This window comes from Amblyomma mixtum, chromosome 6 (genome assembly GCF_055824585.1).
Source record: "Amblyomma mixtum isolate Tamu chromosome 6, ASM5582458v1, whole genome shotgun sequence".
NCBI lineage: Eukaryota > Metazoa > Arthropoda > Arachnida > Ixodida > Ixodidae > Amblyomma > Amblyomma mixtum.
In genome coordinates this window covers 90,255,313-90,278,349 of record NC_143017.1, presented here as the reverse complement: position 1 = coordinate 90,278,349, position 23,037 = coordinate 90,255,313, and the positions used below count along the sequence as shown (strand labels likewise).

The 23,037-nt window shown below is 49.8% G+C and overlaps 1 protein-coding gene across 3 annotated transcripts in view; it reads right to left on the bottom strand.

The window, feature by feature from the left end:
* Positions 1-23,037, bottom strand: part of LOC149339633 (uncharacterized) — a 131,775-nt gene that overhangs the window by 74,491 nt on the left and 34,247 nt on the right. Inside the window, exon 1 of one of the 3 annotated variants that reach the window (XM_089548333.1) lies at positions 6,213-6,651. The exons of the other annotated variants lie outside the window; for them this stretch is intronic. The gene's annotated coding sequence lies outside the window, so the exon portion shown is untranslated. Of the gene's footprint in view, positions 1-6,212; positions 6,652-23,037 lie in introns of those variants that run through there. 3 annotated transcript variants of the gene reach the window in all.

Below are 23,037 nucleotides of genomic sequence, written 5' to 3'. Positions count from 1 at the left end.
CAGAGGCTCCTGCCCCAGGTAACACAATTCGGCATTTCAGTGCACAAAGAAAAGATAGACAGGGAAACAGTTCTCAATTACAAAAACACATTTGAACATATAAATATTTCTTTTCAGCTGACCTTAAGGGCTGCTGAAAACAAACAGCGTCAGCGTGTTTATTGGGATACTTTGCAAGACCACCGGGTGACAAGAAAAGTTCACAGCCTGCCTGCGGACGACAAGCTGTCAGCGACAGTGACAGGAGAGGCTATAAAGACACCGCATGTCTTCAAAATGCAAAGCATTTTACCGGCCCATTACTGTTCGGTGCCGCAAGTAAACCGCTTTCTTCGGAACCGAATTCTGGGCGCGAATTCCGGGGACTATATGCTACACCGCCATTCACTTCGAAACGGCGGCAACTTGTCGATGTAGACGTTAGTCACAAACTTCAATTAAGTGACAGGAAAATTTTTGAATCAGATTTTCTTAGCCACAAATACTTCTTTTGCTGCCGGACAAAGTCAACATTGCTAGAAATAGCCAGTGGATCAATTTCTGCCGCGTACGATATATCGGTGCAGTTGACCTGGATGTTGTTTTAACGACCCCACCTTGTTTATACTCCTCCATTACTGAATTCCATACCATAGTTAAATGTGAAAAAAAAAAAACCTCAGTGCACCGATCCCACAACTTCTCCGCCTTCCTTGTGTTCTTGCAGCGCACAGCGCCCGTCTGCAAAAATATGCTAACTTTTGCAGAGAAGTAACCTCAGCGTTGCAGAAGCGCTAGACGACAGCAGAATATACCTCGCGTTTGCTTTTGATTTCGCCCTTTCAGATACATGGTCGCGTGCACTGCTTTTGTAGGTACGGGGGTGAAGAGGGGGGGGATCTAGAGAGTTCAGTCTGTGGGGAACAAGCGATCATACAGTGCTTATCGTAGGTAAAAAGGGGAAAAGTGAATTCCGTTCGTATCTCTCTCTCTCTCTCTCTCTCTCTATATATATATATATATATATATATATATATATATATATATATATATATATGAGAACCCAACAGCCACAGAAATCAAGGAAGACGGGGGATTTTTATATTTTTTTAATTTTGTGGTGTTGATCAATGGACGATGATATTGCTGAATATGTTATCGCTTAAAGTTAATTGATTAGAAAAGCAGAAGAAAAAACAAACACATGCCGCCGGTGGCTTCGGTTCCCACCAGCGGCATACGGTTGTTTTTTCGTCTGCTTGTCTATAATAAATTATATTTAAGCGATAACATATTCAGGCTTGCCTTATTGGGGTTTTACGTCCCAAAGCAACTCAGGCTATGAGGGACGCCGTAGTGAAGGGCTGCGGAAATTTCGACCACCCGGGGTTCTTTAACGTGCACTGACATCGCACAGCACACGGGCCTCTAGAATTTCGCCTTCATCGAAATTCAGCCGCCGCGGCCGGCTCTTTCAGTAAAAGCATTGAAGGACTATGGTAATATTCAGTAATATTATTGTCCATTGATCAACACCACAAAATAAATAAATATATATAAAAAAATCCCCTGTGTTCCTTGGTTTCTGTGGCTGTTGGCTTCTCTCATAGCTATAACTATAGTTGGCTTCTCAATAGCCACACACACACACACACACACACACACACACACACACACACACACACACACACACACACACACACACACACACACACACGCACGCACGCACGCACGCACGCACACACACACACACACACGCACACACACACACGCACGCACACACACACACACACACGCACGCACACACACACACACACACACACACACACACACACACACACACACACACACACACACACACACACACAGTTCGCTCAGCTCAGGCGAGAAGCCCAGAAGAATGTCTTTCTCCACCATTTTGTCCTTTTTTTTCGTATTTTGTTCTCTCTGTCGAATATTGCCATTACATACAATGTGCTACAGGTTAGGTTAGGTTTATGGGGTTTAACGTCCCAAAGCGACTAAGGCTATGAGAAACGCCGTAGTGGAGGGCTCCGGGAATTTCGACCACCTGGGGTTCTTTAACGTGCACTGACATCGCACAGTACACGGGCGTCTAGAATTTCTCCTACAAAGAAATGCAACGTGCGCTACACTCAAGCTAAGACCAGCGCTCGCAATGTTGGAGCAGCAACAGCAGAAGCTGCAGCCGCGACTTCCACGTGACTCCCTGCGATTCCGGGTATCGGCGCGCCTGGTGACGCGTTCCACAGCGGAGGGAGCCCGACAACGCGCATGCGCAGCTGTGTCGCGGCACCGTATTGTTGCCCCCGCCCCCCCCCCCCCCCCCCCCCTCCCCTGACTTTGAGCAGCGGGATGCGCAGTTGGCATTGCATTGTGCACACGGAGAGAGACTTTCTTGTGCGCCGAACGCCGGCACAGCTGTCTCCACGCGAGATGACAACGAAGGCGAAGCTATATGGAAGCCAGAAACAACAAAAAGAGGATAGAGAACGATAGAAGAAGAAGAAGCAACGCAAGGCCTAGTCAGCGAGAGAGAGAGAGTGAGCGGGAAAGAGAAAAGGCGAAGCCGGATAAGTAAATGTAACGTTTCTGTATCTCGCGAGAATACGTGTATAAAAGACGCTCGTGTGACGCTCCTGTAATAAAAGAGGTACAAATTCTTCTCTGCTCGCGTTCGGACTGAATTGTTCGCTCGCCGGCCGCTTCCTGGAATTCTCCGTCTTCGTTTTTTTTTTCGTATTAATGACAGCTGGCTTAAGTGCTCGCTGGAGTACAGTATGAGAAAGGGGAAAAAAATTGAAAGCGCATGATATCCCACGTACGATTTTTTTTTTTTTGCAACTCTTGCTTCTGCAGTTCTGGGCTGTGTTTTTTTTCTTTTGCTTTCTTCTTGTTCGTGTTGCCACGTTCGCGCGCTTCTTGTCAGCCTCTCTACCTCCTATTATTCGCGGCGTGACTTCTTGGCGCTTCGCGATGCAACGTCGCCTGGGCGACTGCGCTTCAAACGCCCAACTCTGTACCCGTGACATTTGCGCGCTCTTTCATTCTTTCATTTTGTTTTCCTTTCTTTTTTTTTTCGCATTCCTTCGTCGCCGATGCTCTTTTCACGCTGTATTACGCGCGATCTGCTCGATGATGCGGCGTATATGAGCAGAGATTTCGTGTATTGCAAATGTGCCCTTTTGAAAAACTGTGCCATTTCTCGTTCTTTGCTCTCGGGCCTCGGGGCCTTGTTTTTTTGTGTGTTTGTTTCAGCTATCACGGATTATCGGGCAGAAGAGAAACTTTGGAGTAATTGACAGTGGTCCTTAGGACTGATTATTAATTAAATTTAGGCACAGGGAGATTATGTTGAAAAAAAGTTGAACTGTTTGTACTTTAAACAGACAGGAGTAATAAGGGAGTAATTACGCTGTCCTCCAGCACTAAAGGAAGGGTATGAGAGACGCCGTAGTGAAGGGCTCCGGAAATTTCGACCACCTGGGGTTCTTTAACGATGTCAGTGCACGTTAAAGAACCCCAGGTGATCGAAATTTCCGGAGCCCTCCACTACGGCGTCTCTCATAGCCTCAGTCGCTTTGGGACGTTAAACCCCATAAACCACATAAACCAAACCTAAAGGAAGCTCTATAGAGGGTAGCTTATTATGTGAATTGCAAATCGGTTTTTGAGGAAGGGAAATGGCGCATTATCTGTCTCACATATCTGGGTGGACACCTGAACCGCGCAGTAAGAGAAGAGAGGAAGGTGGGAGTGAACTACGTTTCTACTTCCGTACAGGCGTATTCGTGCTTGAAGTGTGTTGCGGTACAGAATCGATTTCGCGGCTCCGTTCTGACGGTGGTGGTGGTGAAAAACTTTAATCAAAGAGAGCTTGAGGGTTAAAAAATAATAATAAAAAAAAAACCTGCTGCATGGTCGGTATCCTTAGTCCGGGACACCGCGTGACGAGGCCCCGTCTCGCGCCCGCTTGACCAGAGCCCTTTGGGACTCCAGTGTGGAGCAGTTGAGGAGGGCAGTCTCCCATGCCTCTCGGGTGGGGGTGGGGGAGGGGGGAAGGTGAGGATTCTGAGTACATGCCCACACCATGTGAAAGATATCGCAGATCTCTCCACAGTGCGGGCAGCGCCCATCTGTGTTCGGATCGAAGTGTTTTGCTATTGCAGGACAGAGAAGGGTTCCTGTCTGCAGGCGCCGCAGAGTTCGCTCCTCCGCCTTACTCAGCCCCTTGGCAGGTGCCGGGTAGAGACGGTGGCTGTCGCAATAATAAATTAGGATTTCGCGGAACCGCAGAAGCGGTTTATGAGCTTCTGAGCCATGAGAGCTAGGATGAGGAGCCCGGTGTGTGAGCGCTCGGGCGGCCGCATCAGCGGCCTCATTGCCTCGTAGACCCTGGTGGCCAGGAGCCCAGATCACTTTTGTGCGAGTTGGATCGGCGAGAGCGCGTCTTAGAATTTGCGAGGCCAGAGGTGATATTTCGCCTGCAAGATAATGTTCACAGGCCCGGCGAGAGTCTGTGATAACCGTTTTTGATTTTGGATCGGCGGCAGCGAGAGCTATTGCGACTTCCTCCGCTCGTGTTGAATGTTCTGACGCCGAGGCCGTGAGCAAAACTACACATCCGAATGTGTTCTCCAGAAATGCGTTCGCCATAGGTTTTCACTTGTCTGTATGGATGCAAATTGGGGAGAATGTAACCAGTAACGGAAGCGAATTCTGCAAAGAAGCAAAACAGGTAGAGTGTTCTCGTTTTTGCTTCTTTTTTTTCTCCCTCTCTCTGTTCAGAGGGCTGGGAGGGGAAGGCGGGTTGTCGCAAGGTGCAAAGACAACAGAAGGAGTTGTTTGAAGATCTGAGCGCTTCGCAAAGGTGAAAAAAGAAAGCAGAAAAAAGAAGCTACAGTCACATCCAGCAGTTTGGCATCGTGTCTTTGCACCGTGATATCTTTGAAGGCGCGCTTGCACGCTGCTTGAACAAGAGATGCTTTATTATACTTTTAGATCCAGGAGGTAGCGTGCATCACGTTACTTTGAGCGAAATGCGAGATGAATATATCAGGGTGCATCTTGGCTCGGAAATCGGGAGACACAATGAGGTGCGGCTTTTTACCATGAGAAGCGGACTCTCACTTGTGGAGTTTGGAATGTTTTAAAGACGCATTACAGCAAAGCCACGTAGTGCTACTGATACCGATATTCAACTTTGACGAGCTAGTGGAGATATTCCGTTAAGCAGACGCGGTACTTGGACCGGCGGGGAGCGCTTTCTTGCTTAGATCATCGTTATTACAGGCCCAGCATCATCCCCAGATGAGTTCGATCCATTAAGATCACCGGTCATAACGGACACGCAGAGCTGAATACATTTTGAGAGGGACCGATGCTCTCTCAAGAATCGTGTCTTTCGGCCCGCTTCCTGAGATTCACTTCTGATCAGAGTTGAATCACGCAGTCCTCGTTGAGGAACGGAATTAGGATCTGTGCTTGCAATCGAAAACGCCTTAATTGACACAACCAAACGAATGCATTCACATGGCTACTGTTCCGTCATGTGCTTTGTTTATATACTACTTTGTTTACATACTCTAGTACTTAACATTGCTCCGTTACGCCGCATGCGACAGTAAGTTACAGCCAATAAAACAACACATGCTTTCGTTTAATAACGCTAGTTCGTGTGCAGGTTGGTGACTATAATAGGAAAGCGACAGCGGCACGAGAAGCGCGGTAAGATTTGCAATTGCGTGGGATATGGAGATTGCCTAACTGAGTGTACTGCCGACCGGATTCACACAAAAGCAACACCTCCCTCTAAATAAATAAATAATATGTTGTTCTGTCAAGTAAAGTTAATCCGCCTGGCTGTAGGTGCAAAGAGGAGTGAAAGGCACAAAACAAATTCGCAATCACGAACACGTACAACCGAAAAAAGGCAAACGAGCTAACAAATAGATCACGTTACGGCGTGAAATCCACAGACCCGAGCTGATCACCGCGGTCAGATTATTCACCCCATAACGTAAATAAAAGGAAACAAAACAGAAGCATTTCATTCACATCGTTCAGTAGTTTACAATTCACTCGCAGCGGCCGATTCTGTGCCGAAAAAGAAGAAAAATTCGGAGATGGAAGAAGATTGAAGAGGATCTACACCCACCCCTCAAACGTGCGCAAGAGGGCAGCGCTCGTCATGCGGCAGGTGCTCTACTTACTCCCTGCGAGAAAAACTCAAGTCCAGTCCCGCGGCGTCTCGTCCGCCGTCCACTCGGAATCTTCTCTCAGTTGACGCCGCGGCCAAAGCGCAATCGCTCTAGACTCCGCATCGTCGCAGCGATAGAACTCGTCGAGCGCGCAATCGTTCGGAAGCCAAGCGCGTGGGGGTGCGAGTGTGGGTCACTTCCTTCGCTGTACTGTCTGCACCGGGTAGGCGCTGACGACGCGCATGCGCGTAGCACGGGTAGGGACGCGAACAAGGCGCAAGCACATCCGACGCGTCCTTTCGCCGGCGTCGCTTTAATCCGCGTGCACGGCCGACCGGCTGCGATACCCGTAGCGCAGCGTCGGCGTCGTGACGTAACGTGAAGGGAGTGTCTCCAGTCGCCGGATCAACTTTTGTCTTCGCGGCGATGCAGCAGCGCGCGGCGAACGCACAGCCACTCCCGCGTTCGCCGCGAGCTGCGCGCGCGCGCTGCCGGCGTCGCCGAGACATCTGTCTGTCGTGTCCCATTGTCATCGCTGCTTGCCGCACCTGCGAGTGTATCGCGCTGCTCGGCGGCGTAGCCGCTCAGGTTCTCCCGAGACGTGCGAACAGGAAGGCACCATTCGCTGAGGGCCGTCGCTGATCTATAGAGAAGACGTGGGAGCGTACGTGGCTGCACGCATGCATCTGCGGTACGCAGAACTGTAGCGGGAAGTTTTAGCGAGAGGTGTTTATGTTGGAGTCAGTGTATAGCTGCAACAGTGATTCAAATTTGTTGCAAAAATAAAAACACAAAGCTACAATGTCGCCAATTTGAAGTGTCGGTCCAATACTCTTTCAAGCAACATTAGCCTGCAGGACGTCATGCATTAATCCTAACCTGTAATCAGTGACGCAACTTTAGTAAGACGTTACCTCTAAGTGTGCACTGTGCTGTATACCCAAGCGCCACTCATGCATGCACATACAAACGCAGAAAACCTTGACAGGACAGCCCTCCCCTGTTTCAGCTAAGGGTTAAGCGCATATTTTACAAAAGCTGCGTACAGAAGCTGTATGTAGCTGGCGTCAGTTAACCGGGCGCCGCACCCACTGCTTCTCATTTCCAAATGGTAGCGCGCGTGCACTCTGGCTATGGGACGGCAGCCGAGAAGTCTGCCAATCACGTACCAAATTAGATCTTGCGTGCGAGGTGCAGTTTCTGTTATCTATCGTTCCACACCACTATCTGTAAGCACCGTGTGCAGTTGTTGGCGCAACCGGATGAAGCATTGTGATTCCTCTGAAGCCTATGCGAAAGTTCGTGTATATTGAAAGCTAACCTTAGGGTACCATCAGGAGCACTTATTTTGTTTGCATCTATTCAGTGCACATCATAATGAAAACTACCCCATTGGCTACGACAGTGCCCGTTCGAGTAGATTCTGGCGAAATCTGAATGCTAACCTTGGGCAATTCGGTTCTTCTCCAGGTTGTGTATAATTATGTATGTATATTAGTAGAAGCCGTTTGGATTAGTAAGGCCGACGTTCAGACGCCAGTAGCAATCATATGAGCAGCTTCATAACAGCTTTTCTGGCTTTCCATACTTTGTTGGCACGCCCCTTGGCTGAAGACATTTGAACTCTTGCACTGCTCGTTGACGGCACGCTCCTGAAGATACGCTGTACTATAGGACGAGGCTGCGATTAAACATGTCAAATCAGTCTTGGACGCCTAACGCATCACTTGGTGATGAACTAAGACGTTCTCTCTCTCTGTCTGCTTGGCCACTGACAGCGTCTGTACGGCTCTTTCGTAGTGCATAAGCATCACAGAGAAGAAACAAACCGATAATGACAACCGACCCTACTGTACATAGTTACGGGCCTACAGCATTGGGGTCGAGTCTAAATGGGCAGCGCAGCCGTGGTGACACTTTGAGCGCCAACCCTCCTTCCTAGAGGCTTCCAAAGCGCGATTCGCGGACACGCCAAGAAACACGCGCGGGAACAGCTAAAAATGCAAAAACAAACGCGCAGAACGAAGCAAGGCGTTTCTGCCAGCCAGCACCAGCCAAGCTGAGATTTCGGGACGGCCAGCTTGCCAGCAAGATGGAGTCCAGGCCCCTGCCTGTAGCTCCCCGAGAGGCGCGCAAACAGGAGGTGGAAAAACAAGTGCGTCTTCCAGGGGGCGCCGCCGCTGCATGCATGCTCCCTTGCTTGTTTTCCTTTATCGGCGTTCCGCATGCCGCTCCTGGCATGCATGCCTCGAGCGTTAGCTCCGGGGCTGCTCCGGCTGACGACGTTCGCAGCAGCCGGTGGTGGCTGCGTAGGCATGGCATGGCGCAAGGAATACAAAGCAAAAACAGAATCGCCGCCGCGGTGGCTCAGTGGCTATGGTGCTCGGCTGCTGACCCAAAAGACGCGGGTTCGATCCCGGCCGCGGCGGCTAGAATTTCTTTGGAGGAGAAATTCTAGAGGCCCGTGTACTGTGCGATGTCAGTGCACGTTAAAGAACCCCGGGTGGGCGAAATTTCCGGAGCCCTTCACTACGGCGTCTCTCATAGCCTTAGTCGCTTTGGGACGTTAAACCCCACAAAACCAAAACCAAACCAAAAACAGAATCGTTTTTTTTTTCTCTTTTTTTTTGTGCGACGGGAGGGGAGGAGTGTTGTCGGACGTGCTTGGTTTTACAGTTAGCAAACCTATAAGTCTCAACAAAAAGTCCAACGGGCTGCGCGTTTGCATTCGCAAGACCAGGAAAGTGTCGAAATAACTGAGCCAGAGATTTGGCTATACGCGCAACGGAAAGGTGCCCAAACGCCACCCCGCAGTTGTCCGGGCAGAAACGCTGCTTGTTCACGCTTTGGCGTAACTAGTTAGGGCGGAGGTGAGAACTGCGGAAAGACGAGCTGAGGGGTACGGCTCGCTGATCCAGCACGCCGTATGCTTTCTGCATATGTATAGGACAGCTTGGCATGGGTTCATGGTAAACGTAATGGTCGGTTTCTCAGGCAGGCACGTGTCCAAAGGGCTGGGGGTGGGTGATAGTCTCTGAGACATTGAAATGCCTTCACCACCAGCCGAAAAAAAGTTCTGGCTAGGTGCCTATCATCAAGGAAATGTACAGCACTTCCTGCGGCATTGCAATCATTTCGACACTTGTGCACAGCTGATGCTAAATGCATCCACTAAATCCAGGTGCGTCTTCTTCGTCCAGCAAGCGTTCGTGGCTGCCTTGTTGTGCGGTTCCCCATGAAATAAAATGCGACAAAAGAGAGCGATATGAATGTATAGAAAAGTAAGCCCTGCATTATATTTGGCCTACGAGAAGAGTGCACGAAAGAGAGACAGCGCTCAAAAGGTATATCGGTATTTAAGTGTAGGGTGGGATGGGGTCGCGAACCGCGTAATGAGGGACGGAATGAAGTGGGGTGGGGGTGAAGCAGGTAAAGAGAAGTTTAGTCGCCGTCGTCGAGCGCTGCGGATTAATTTCTACCGCTTGGGGCTTCTTTAGCCTGCACTCACATCGCGAAGAACACGGACGATTTTTCTTTTCGCCTCCATTGAAATTACTTCACACTCTGTAGTCGAAGGCCGCATAGGACTGAGCCACAGCGACGAGTTACTCGTCATCATCATCAGCCTGACGACGCCCACTGCAGGGCAAAGGCCTCTCCCATGTCTCTTCAATTAACCCTGTCCTTCGCGAGTTGCGGTCACCGTATCCCCGCAAACTTCTTAATCTCATCCGCCCACCTAACTTTCTGCCGTCCCCTGCTGTATACGTTTGCCTTCTCTTGGAATCCACTCCGTCACCCTTAAGGACCAGCGGTTATCTTGCCTTCGTATTACATGCCCTGCCCAAGCCCATGTCTTCCTCTTGATTTCAACTAGGATATCATTAACGCGCGTTTGTTCCCTCACCCACTCCGCTCGCTTCCGGTCTCTTAACGTTACATCTCTCATTTTTCTTTGCCACAGCTCGCTGCGTTGTCCTTAATTGACGCTGAACCCTCTTTGTTAGCCTCCACGTTTCTGCCACATAGGTGAGTACCGGTAAGATACAGCTGTTGTATACTCTCCTCTTGAGGGATACTGGTAAACTGCCATTCATGGCATTGCACCGGAGTCCTTTGAGGAGGCTTATGACCCCGATCTCTAGTAGGAGGTCATCATCGCGCGAGTTATGTAAGCAAAATATGCGGTTTTGCAATGTTTTGTACAGGAACTTTGCAAAGACTCATTGCGGTGGAAAAAAAAAAAGTGGCGGTCGATTGGCGTAGGTGCGCTAGCAGTTCGGTTTTATTTATTTATTTATTTATTTATTTATTTATTTATTTATTTATTTATTTATTTATTTATTTATTTATTTATTTATTTATTTATTTATTTATTTATTTATTTATTTATTTATTTATTTATTTATTTATTTATTTATTTATTTATTTATTTATTTATTTATTTATTTATTTATTTATTTATTTATTTATTTATTACATACCACCAGTCCTTTCCAGGACTAAGGTAGGAGTGGAAACATTACATTGTATAGTGACAGAAATACCGAACAGGGTGAGCTCACGGGCTAGTTGGTTATTCATAATAATTTTTTCAACAGCGCATGCTACACAAGGACACAAGACGAGAGCGCTCGTGTGTGTGTTTCCTCGTCTTGTGTCCTTGTGTAGCATGCGCTGTTGAAAAAATTATTAGAAATACCGAGACAACTAGTACAAGCAAACAAACACGTAACAAAATATGCTTACTAAGTACTACACAAATGGTCATAAAGCAGAGACGAAAACTCATCACGAGATTCCACAGACACCACGTCATCGGGTAGCAGATTCCAGTCATGTGTGGTCAGCGGAAAGAAGGAATATTTAAAGCAATCTTTAGCAGCACGGAATTCTTCGACATATCGAGTGTGTTTATTACGGGTTATGCGAGATGTGCACTGCTTTATATAACATTGCTTACCAATCCCAACAGTTTCATTCATAATGTTATAAAAGAGACACAGTCGTTTATGTTTTCGTTGAACAGAAAGGAGCGGTAAGTTGGCTTCACGATACAAAGGCGATACTGAATCTTTCCTCCGAAAGCGGTTGAATATGAAACGTAATGCACGCCTCTGAACATGCTCCAGTTCCTGCACTAACATTTTGCTTTTCGGGTCCCACACCTCGCATGCGTACTCCAGCAAAGGTTCCGGTGTTCAGATCCAATGTTCACGGATGGCAGTTGTTCGGATAGCGATATTGGGTTAATGTCCATATATGCGAAACTGGTCATTCTCTCCATTCATAGATCCATTGGAGTCTTCCTACCAATCCCGGCTCAGTGGTGCAGCGGTTAAGCGATGCGTCACTGTGCTTACATGGCAGGTGCTGCCGATGAGTTGGGTTGCGATCCAGGTTGATCTTCCCGAGCAGCCACTCACGATCAATTGAGATGCCACCTGACACGGTGGGCAGGCTGTTCACCTGCCCACCACTTGGTGGACAGATCAGCAGCCTGCCACAAAACTGGCGTCCGGCAAATCGACAGGCAGGCACACAGCAGCTAAATGCAGGGAATGGCCGCTATAAGTGCTAGCATATTAAAAAAAAAAAAAACCCTTAGAGGTTCAGCGCCGCTGAAACGAATGTCGAACGAGAGCTCCTGTGATAGACACAACGATGACTTTTCGAAAGCCGCAACGTGTACTTCTCATTGCAGTTAGCTTTTTTTTACCTTTGAAACTTCGTCAGCTGCTCTCAACCTTTGTATTATTCTTACTTCATACTCCGAACTGCGCTGCTTACGCATTTATATCGTGGTCGGTACTCAAAAGCCAGCCGGAGAAACCGAGAATAAATAAAACAGTCTATACAAAATGGGAAGGGGGTATAGCAAGTACGATTCTTTTCCTTATTCTTGTTTTTTACTGTTCTTACTAACACTGCAATTGAACCCCAATTAAAATAAGAAAACTGCTTCCGGGCCTGGTTGCTCCATCGAAGCCCTCTGGACGGGGAGCACGCAAAACCGGACTGCGGCAGCGGCGCGCCTCCACTCTCCGCGGGCGACGCGATGAGCGAAAGACAAAAAAGGGAAAAACACGAAGACCGCGGAGCGAAAGAAGGCAGGAGCCCCGCATTTTCCGCGGCGTCTGTCACTGTTGGGGCGTTCACGCCGCTGGGACGGGCCGGCGGCTACGCGGGCGCGCGCCGCCGCCGACGGCACCGCTGCCGCGCGCATTCTCATTACACCCTTTCTTCTTCCTCCTCTCTCACCGCCGCCAGCTTCGTTCGTGCTGCTGCCGACGCGGCGAGACGCGTAGGCGCGCGAGCGCGCTCTGGGCTCCGCATCTGCATATGCAACCCTCTCCTCGCGCTTTTGCGGCGCCTTTCCCCGTTTCTTCAAGCTGGCCTGCGAACGCCAGCCTCTGCTGGCGCTTCTCTCCCTCCCCCTTACCCCCTTCCCCCTTTTCGCCCCGAGAAATCGATGATTCCATTTTCGGGACGCCGTCGCCGGGGTGGCGCGAGCGCGCGTATTGCCTCGTTCTCTCTCCCTCTAGCCACAACCCTGCCTCCCTCCTTTTCCCCCTTCAGTTTCGGGGAGCAGGTCGAGGAGAATGGAGAGAGACTGGAGCCGCGGGCTCGGCGGAGAAGGTGTTGGGGGAAAGAAGGACCTCGTTTGAATTTCAACACCACGAGATTGGAGCGGCGGCCGCGGTATAGCGGCGGCGACGAGCTGTCTTGTTAGGATAAAGCGCTCCAGAAGCGCCCCCCCCCCCCCCGTTCTCCTCTCATCCGGATCTTTTTCCTCCCCTTTTCCCCAGGCCCGTGGCTGTCCTCTTCCCTTATGCCTTCGCGAAAGAAATTGCTCGCGCTGCGTGTGCACATGCGTGCAGCTCAAGCGTGAGCCGCGGAATAATGCCCCGGCCCGGAACGCCTCTGGCGTAATGGGCACGTCCCCGTGTTTCGGGCGAGGGGTGTGCTTACTGCAACCGATCCGAGGAGAGAAGAGGGCTCGGGATCTGCGCCCTCTCCTCGGGATCCGCGGCTCCTCGTTGCGCGCGCCGCGTCCATGGCAGCGTCGTTGGGGCGGCGAGGGAGCACTTTGCACGCCGCCGGGCCACACCAACAACGCCGGCGCGGCCGAGGAAAGAGGCAGCGCACGCTGCCAGCCTCTGTGTGTATGCGATCGCGCTTATGTATGTGTGAGTGCTCACGGCGGCGACCAGCGGCGTTACATAAAACTGGCCCGGCGCTCTCGATGGATTGCGGGATTTATGCGGATGTCCTTCATGGCAGTATGATTAATGACGGTCAAATCTCTTGGCTCTCTTCCTTTTTTGGGAGGAAAAATACAGAAAAGTGTTGTGCCGCGTCTTGGGCGCCGCGGTGGGATGGCTGCCAGGCTTTGGCTTCTCGGGGCGACGTGTAAGGCTGCTGCTGCGGCTTCGAGCTGGGCTGCTCTTTCTGGCGTACTTGGCCCGCACGCCGTGGCCGATAAAGAAGCGAAGTGCCCGCTTGAAGACGATGTTGCGAGTGACGTGCTTCTTGTGGTGATTTAGCTTTCCAGACTATCGCGCTTTCGGAACGGCAGTACATGGTGTGGTGGTCACATCAATCTCTTCCTAGCATGGCGTAGGCTTTGGTCATACGCTGATTGCGACGCGGGCCGATATGTGCCGCTTGCTTCAGTCGCTTTAACCTAATGCGATCTGCCTTTCAGCGAAGCAGCCCGTCAGAGAGAATTAGGGTGTCACGGGTAACCAGCAGACGTTCCGTCGTCAGTAATGAGGCCGGGTGGTTACATATGCGTGGTTACACAGGTTCGGCGTGTACACAGGTTTGTATACAGCTTGGTTCGTGAGTCAGGTTCGCATGTCGGGCTGTTCTTATGGTGGGAGGAGATTTGAACACTGCGCACTTTGCTCCGCCTAGCTGTGTTCCGTCTCTGTAACGAAGCTCGAAAATTTACATGAAAATTTACATTCACATCACTCGGTCGGCATCGAATGGTACGAGCAGCACACGCAACACGGGGAAGCCGCGGGAGCGATAAATGGAGGCCCCTCCCTTTCCACAGAGTGGCTCAGCAGAATCAGATGTTCAATAAACAGTGCTGTCGTACTTACAATCTGCCAACAGGTAAAGGACGTGCAATGATTATGCGTGTGATTGCGTTTAATTTAACTTCAAGCCTCTGTTTCTGCGGCATCTAGTCAATCTGTGGTTGAGACAGGGGTGTTATATGGTATCCTGCGAGCTGGAGGGTCGGCACCGCGCCACCCTTGAAGTTTTCTTCGTGGTCTCTTTCTTGTTCAGACCTGGCGAACGTTTTAACAGTGCGCGAGACATGCATGCACTTACACATGACTCTCGCCTTGGCGGCATGCATAAAACTACTTCATATCAGCTAGCCATCTTTTTTTTTTTTTTTATGTAAGGGAATACGTCAAACACAATGTCTACCTCCGCCACTTTCAGTTTCGTTTCACTGTAAGTCCCTACCACCACCTCGAGCCATGCCTCATATGAGCCGAAAATGAAGGAAAATGGAAGCTGTTATTACAGAACGAGGAAGCGATGTTGGTTAAATGCTGTAGAAATAGTACAACCGCTGTGCTGGAATGTCTAACCGGCACAATGCACGTTTTGGATACGAGGAAAGTTAGAAAAATATAACTTTATACTCAATGCTATAGGTCTGCACGGGCCGGTATCTGGACTGGCCCCGGACCTACTCGCCGCTACTTCTGTCGGGACCCGACCACGGCCCACTATCAGTTTCTAATGAATGCCCCTGGCCGACCCGGTGCTCACTCGGTCGGGCCCATACAGGTCCGTTTGTTTTCCATAAAGAATCTTCGCGCTTAAAAAAAAAAAAAAGACAAGAATACAGCAAGCAGTAAACAAACATCTGTGTAGCAGCTGAAGAAGCTGTAGGAAGCAAGGAGCGCGACCATGGGTTCGTACCAGCGACAAGTGCCCACTCAAGCTGGCCACAAACGAAAAAATCGGGCTATAGAAAGAGCACTGCATGTCATTCTTTTTAGCAGCTTGTGAGGCAACACTTTAGCAGAGAAATTCCTAAAAACAATGCCTTTAGCGCAAGCGTAGCATTTTCCCCTCGTAAGCGCACTAGGATGCTTAGCGTCCTATGAGCGCAGGGTTACGTACTTAGCCGCCGCGGTGGCTCAGTGGTTATGGTGCTCGGCTGCTGACCCGAAAGACGCGGGTTCGATCCCAGCCGTGGCGGTCGAATTTCTTTGGAGGAGAAATTCTAGTGGCCCGTGTACTGTGCGATGTCAGTGCACGTTAAAGAACCCCAGGTGGTCGAAATTTCCGTAGCCCTCCACTACGGCGTCCCTCATAGCCTTTTGGGACGTTAAGCCCCATAAACCAAACCAAACCAAACCAAACCAAACCTTAGCTTCACTTACATGGCGACAAGGCTTCGTACAGCAGTGAAAAATAAGGAGTCACAACAGAAGAGAGCTCCGCCCCGAGCAAGGCAGGTAGCTTTATAAAGTCCGAACACTCTTCAGATCCCAAGGCAGGGATTCGCAGTCCCAGGAACCACATTTGCATCGGTTACGCAAATGTTTTCCGAAAATACAAAGTACCTTTAATCAGTTACCGTTTCGTAGGTCACAAACACGGGCGAAGATACATTTTACTGAAGTAGAAATCATCCACCGTTAAATAATGCGGCACTCTGTGCCGCATTTAACTGTGCGCATGGGGCACAGGGTTTGTATCTGCAGACGGTGAGAGCCTTTCGCTAGGTTATATGCTTTGTAGCCTGCTCTCGTGTACTGTCCAGTTTGCTCCTCTGTTTCGTCCCCGGTCGGCTGGGCTTCTGCTGACGGCGGTGGCTTGGTCGATACTTTGGGCTATACCCTCACCTGGGACTTGTTAGGTCGGTGTGGGGGTGAGCTGGAGAGCCCTGAAATTTGCGTAGATTTACGCCACAGTGCTCAAGCAATCTCTTACCGATAAAATTGGTGCAAAATTGGTGCAAAATTGGTGCAATTGGTTGATCAGCCGCGCCATTGAAGACAAGCGGTTCAGCTTTCTTTATGCTGCAAACCGCAATACGTATTGCCCAATACTCCTTTTTACTTATAGTGGACCTTGTATAACACATAGTGTTGTTTAATGTTGCATTGCAGCAAAGGTGTGAAAGAAAATGAACTTATTTGAGGAGCTTTCATGTGAAGAGGCAAATGTACGCAAAACATCTGCTTTCATGTCAATGATAGCAGCTGTGATTGATGCATAAGGGGGCCTTTTCAAAATGGCACGAACATTATTACTCTTTAGATCTTAAAAGATATGCGTCGTTTGACGGAAAATGGCAGAGATCTGTAAGCGGATAGTGAACGCAAATTAGCCAGAAGCCCTCCGGAGAAGCATCGTTTCTATATAGAATCCGGACGTTACGACCATCCGCAAGAATGCGCAAGTTGCAGGCATTACAAGAGACGCAAGGTCCATCCTTTTCCCGGCGAATATTCTGCGCCTAAAGGCTGACCATAAGGTAAACACGGACATAAAAGTCGAGCTTCTGAGCTTTCAAAACATTTTACGTGACATCGACTAGTACCACCGTCAAGTGCACGCAGCCTGCCCGAAAGCGCTTTAAAATTCGCGACTCATGGCCTCTCGAATTCAGAGCACGAAACACCATGCACAGGCACACTCGGGTGCATCAGCCATGTGGGATGTGGTAGGTCAGCGGGATAACTGGCTTCGCTGGTCTAAGAGAAAACAAGTCCGCTCTCGCGACCCACAGCTCCTCGACCGAGACAAAACCGCTGCTCCACTTGGTCCAGCGCCCCCCTCGGTGACTCGCTGGCTGCGTAGTTGAACGAGCGCTCACAAGTCGAACAAGCCGTCCTGCTTAACGGGGTGGTCGTCTTGCCAAGAGGCCAAGCTTCACCACTGCCGGACTGGACGTGGTGGCGGCACGCGCTTTGTAAGGCGCAAGGTTCGCGGCCTCCCATAAACAAAAGTTCGAGGCCCAAGCCTCGCTGGACGGGGAAGGGCGGGTGTTGGAGTCACCGGCGAGGGTTTGGAGAGAAGGTGGGCGAGAGACAGCCAATAGCGTGGTGTGGAGGGGATGGGGCAGGGGAAGGGAAAGGAAGGAGAGAGGATAGCCCCAGTCGTCGCAGCCCGCAGCTCGAACTGGGGCCGAAGTTCACAATGAAAGCCACTGTGTGCGTCCCAGGCCGGGCCAATCCATAACTGTCACACGCCGGGGAGGGAGCATTATTTTTAGTTTCTCTTTTCCCGAGCCCGAGGAGGGAGGGGTAAAGGGGGGAGGGTGTTCTGCGCGGCACGGCAGCAGAAAGGTTTCGCAGGAACGTCTCTCCCACAGGGCCAGGTGTTTTGAGTCGCCCGAGGCAGAAACTCAAGTCGGCCCCCTGCTGCAGCCTGGTAGGCACACAGCCTCCACTTATTCACTTCGTGAACCGCGCCGCCGGACGCTTGGCCGACGAGCCCGGAAGAGGTGGAAGCCGCGCTGTTTTCGACGAACCCAGCGCATTTCGTGAAAAACAGAGCAGATCTGGGGAGTGCTTCTGAGGCCTGTCTGGCGGCAGAATTTGGAGAAAAGTGTTCCATTACCTTGTGTATTTTGATCGCAGGAATCTTATTCAGCGTTTCTTTCTTCTTAAACAAGCGTCACGATTAATGCGACGGTAGCACTTTCTTTTTGCTTTTGCTCAAACCGACATGATCCCTCGAACGAGGTTAGCTTGTCTGGCGTCAGTATGCGAAGTTGGAACAAGTTTTGATTGCGGTGGTTACACGAAGCTAACTTCCATTTCTACATATCATCGCCGGGCATGCGCTCACAAACACTCACCACAGGGAAGAGAAAAGAAACATTTACCCCCCCCCCCCCCTTCCGAAAGCTGTGTAGGGTAAAAAACGGCAGTGCCAAAACCATTGTTCGGGCTAAAGTGTGCCGCACATGCGACGATTCGCATGGTTGCTCAGCCGTTTATGATCTTTGGTTCACTATAAGTGCATTAGCGCTTAATATAACACAGTCGTGCTCACAAAAAAATAAATAAAGAAAGAAGGTCAAGTCGACGATATGGATAAAGGCAAAGAACTCATTTTCTTAGCACGATATTCAACTTGGGCCTACAGAGGGCTCCTGTGTGCCTTTTCTGACGGAAGCAATGTTTATGTACACACAGAGGATGACGCCGGCAGCCAGTTGGAAAAAGTGACCTGTCCTGTCGACCAGTTACGAAGATTCATCAAAAATGACGATTTGTACGAAGTCGAAACGAATGCATTGTTCAAAAGCGCTTTAAACTCCACTGTTGATATTTGAGGCATTAATTTCAAAGCTCCGTTCGTGAATGCACAGTTGTTTTTCAGTATTTCAATCAACGCACGTCCCGAGACTATAGGCTCAACAAAGGATTCTTCTGTCTACTGAGCACAGCCAACTCATTTCTCGTCTACCCAGGCTCCCCAACGTGGTGAACTAAGCAAGTGCTGTATATGTGTAATCTTTGTCACGCGTAAATTTGCTTGTAGAAACTTCAGTTGACACTTCAAGCGAAGTTACGTGAATCTCTCCGACGCTTTATACGCATTCCTTTAATTGCACGCAAACCTGAATCATTTAGACAATATGTAGTTCACCTCATAGTACTTTAAAGTTCAACGCTTTGGAAAATTGCTCCATACAGCGGCCAAGCCGGCGACGTTATCTCATCAAGAACGACGGAGGTATACTATCGCTACACCTCGGGACTACAGCTCGTTATGCGGTCCCTGTACACACTGCATGTGCCAGTGTGCGTGACCTACTTCGTTCTAATAGAAACAAAGCACTCAAAATAACGATGTGCTCGTATACATTAAAAGGCCCTCACGACGCAACGGTCGGCTGTCGTCGTCTTATCTCTCTGACCATCCTGACAAGTCAACGCACTGGCCGATATTAAGAACGAAGACGAGTACCCGGCGGCGAGACCTGGCGAGCTCTCGAAGCCGTCGCGATCGCCGTCTAGAAAATAAGCATGAAAATGGCAGAGAGAGACCAACAGGGGCTGATTGCGAGCGATCGATGAAAAAGCGGTGTCCGGTGTCCCTGCCTCGTCACCGCACCGTCCTCCAGACTCTCTTTCACCTGCGCTGGGCACCGCGCCAAGTGCATTTTCGTGCCCTGCCTTGAGGAGACCTCGTCGTACTGACCCCCCCCCCTCCCCCCCCCCTTCCCCCCCCCCCCCCTCTCGCTAATTTCCAACTGCATCGGTAGCACCCACTTGCGCGCGCTGTTTCCTCTGCCCTCTGAAGGAGAGCGATGCACGAAGAGGCTGTCCGTTGGTTGCAGGCACATCGTTCCTGCCGCTTTGCCGAGCAACTATATGGATACAGCGAGGCAGCTAGATCTCTCAACGACGTATTCTCGTCTAGCTTTGCTGCTTCTGCCCTCAGCCACCGGGAAAGAAGGTCGACCATAGCGAAGGGGAGAAGACCTCCCCCCTCTGTTCTTCCAGCCACAGAGCCTCTTCCCTCTCTTAGTCCGCTCATCTCGGCAGATCTTCTGCGTAGCGTTTCTTGTCATTCCTGTCATGCGTCGCCCTCCGCGTTGCTTCGATGAGAGGGTGGGTAGAGGAAGGAAAGAAAGGGGGCGGAAAGTGGGGGAGGGGACACGGTGGCAGCAGAGCGCGCATCTCTCCCCAGCGTCATGGCATCTCGTAATGTCCGCCTCGTCTCTTCATCGTTTCCACCGGTGCAGGCTGCAGGCAGCAGCTATAACGCAGCGCTGTTGCTTCTGTTGCTGCCCCTGTGCTGGTTGTCTGTAGTGCTTCTATAGCGGCCCCACCGCCACCCCCGTCGCACAGAGAAGAGGGAGGCGGGGGAGGCTGCCTGTTGTTTCTTATTGACGCGGACGGTGGGGGGAATCATGGCGACGGGAGAAAGTATCGTCGTCGCATTGTCCTGTCGCCCGCTGGAGTGACAGTCGACATCTATTGATTTCGCCATTGTCTCGCGCCTTTCGGATCGCCGTGCATTCCGTGTTTTGTGGCTCGCTTGTCTTTGGTCGTATCTTCTTCTTGTTGTTCTTCGGCTTTCGCTGTCCTAGCTTTGTACTTTTTTTTCCTTGTTCTTTTTCTCATTATGTGAAGGTGCTTGGAAGAGACCACGCATACGTCTTGCGTCACGAGTGACGAAAAGTGAAGTATGGAGCGAGAAAAAAAAAAGGTGGATGGCTGCGCCAGCATTACGCGCGCGAACGTTTGAGAACGATTTCAGACAATTACGAGTGTTATGCTTGAAAAACTGCCACTGGTCGCAATCGCACGCACGCACGCCTATATATACATAGTTTTCACCGACGTCACAGCGGCCGCCATCTCTGGGTACCGAAAGCGCAGCGAAAGCCTGGGCGTTTTGTTAACCCTCCCACCACGAACCGGTTCCCGCGTACACTGTGGAAGCTAGCCACAGTACCCTAAGATGGCGCCCGTGACGTCACGTGAAAACTATCTATATATATATATATATATATATATATATATATATATATATATATATATATATATATATATATATATATATATATATATATATATATATATATATATATATATTCCATTTCGAAGTGTTTCCATATTCCATATTCCATTTCCATATTCCATTTCGAAGTGTTCATTCGTGCATTCTACCTAACTGCCTCAAAGACACCAATCAGCTAGTCTGACCTCGCACAAGGTACACCCGCACTGCGCATGCTTTCAAAACTGCTCCGTCGAGATGCGGCACTCAAAAGGTCACGTATACAACCTCAGGCATCTTGTTCCTCATTATAGTGCTTTATCTGTCTTGTTCAGTAAGAACAGATTACTGCTTGCACTATAAACGCGCCGAGTGTTGCAAACACCGCAAATGCAATCACTCACGATTGCAACTCCGATTGAATGCGTGCGGATGAGATGCCCCGTAGGGTTTCATTGATTATTATTGCTATAGTCCCTGTTAGGCTGCAACCATGCGTGTGTCTTCCTGTGCCTGTACACTGTGCATAGCACCGCTTTCTCCATGACTCCCGGGAGTCAATGCAACGTAACTTGAACTCTATTCTCTCAATTTTGACATTTCGTTTTTTGTTTCCTATTTTTAATTTTTGACTTGGGTATGCTGCACATTTGCCTTCTGTGTTTGCAGCTGCCCGTCTTCAAGGTCGTCGCTGTTCTATCGCTGCTCCTCGACTGGATCGCCCGCGGAAGAAGGTCGCGAGCTTTAAGCTCCGCGGCGAACAAAGCTTGAAGCCGGAAACAACGAAGAAAGAGAAAAGAAAAGAGAGACAATGAGTTGCGGGGAAGTGGCGGGGGGTCCGGGGAGGATTTCTGACGCACGGGGGCTTTTGACATTTGCGCCGGCGCGTTGTGCCCGGGGAGCTATACACATAGGCTCGCTTTCTCGGCGGCTTTAGCCGAGGTATTTTGTCTTCTTAGCTGTTCGAGTCACTTTGTTGCCCGCTGGAATCGACTCACCAGCCCGGATCGCTCGCGGCACGGTTCGCCTAGAACTGCTGCAGTTTTTGTCTCTTAAGCACTTCATGTCGAATCATGAACGTCGTTTACATCAATACGACAGAAGTCAACTCGAGTACGCTTTTTGAGGGAAAGAGCAGAAAAATCGAGGGGGAGGGGACCAGTCGCGCCTTCCGTTCTCGAAATTCGCGTATTCATAGAAACGAATACGCGTCAGAAACGGCTAAGCGCTAACGGCGGCACTGAGGCACAGCCACATATAACTTGTAGACATGAAGGAATCAGACAGCCGCCGAAATCAAGAAGGACAGGGGACGTATTTTGTTAATTTGAGGTGTTCATAAATTGGAGATTAATAGGGTATTTATTTAAAAATAATTGATTAGAAAGCATAGCCAGATGCGGCCGGGGGCATGTGGGTTCGAATTCCGCTGTCAGTATGTGAATGTTTTTCTTCTGCTTTCTAATTAATTGTCTTTAAATTATTGTCCTAGTAATCTCCTGCTGATGAAAGCCATAAATTAAAAAAAAAATCCCCTATGCTACTTGGTTTCGGTCACTGTTGGCTTTCATATGTGTGACATAACGAGCCTGTATTTTCCCTTCCCTGGTATGATCTATAACAGATAGATTTATGCCCGACAAATGACATCATACTGATCTCGACTAGAGGGTCCACGCAGCACGAGGTCAGTACATTAACTCCGTGCTCTTCATACAATATGCGCAGGAAAATTACACCTTGCTATTTCTTACGACTGCGAATAAACTAGCGCTATATCTCAGAGGAACAGACATGCGAGAGCTATGAGCCATGACCTCCGACATCGGGTATCGAGGCAGGGATTGGAAAACATACCGCGGTGCCGAAGCACGGAGGATGTGTATGAAGGTTATGAACGCCGCGAGAGGAATCGAGCGAGTCCCGGTGCTGACCCTTCCATCCCTCCCGGTCTGATAACGGCAGCATGTTGTGCGGCTTTGGAGTGGGCCCTGTTACTGAAACAGTCGTCGAAGAAGACTACGACGCGACTTACTCGAACTTCATGCCGATTATTCGAAAACTATTTAAAAACTTGAAAACATATATCCCATTAGTCTCCATTAACGTGATCACGGACTACTTGATTCGTTTAGCGAAGTGAATAGGCGGGTAATCAATTCGGTAGCTGAAAATTTCCAATATTCTCATACCCCTAGTCAAATGTGAACGGCCGTGATAAGGGCTGCGTAAACGTCGTGGTCGTAAAGATGGTAAACTTCAGTGTCCGCAGGAATGGGAAGACGACCGTCGCATAGAAAAAAAAATCGATGGCAGTGCACACTAA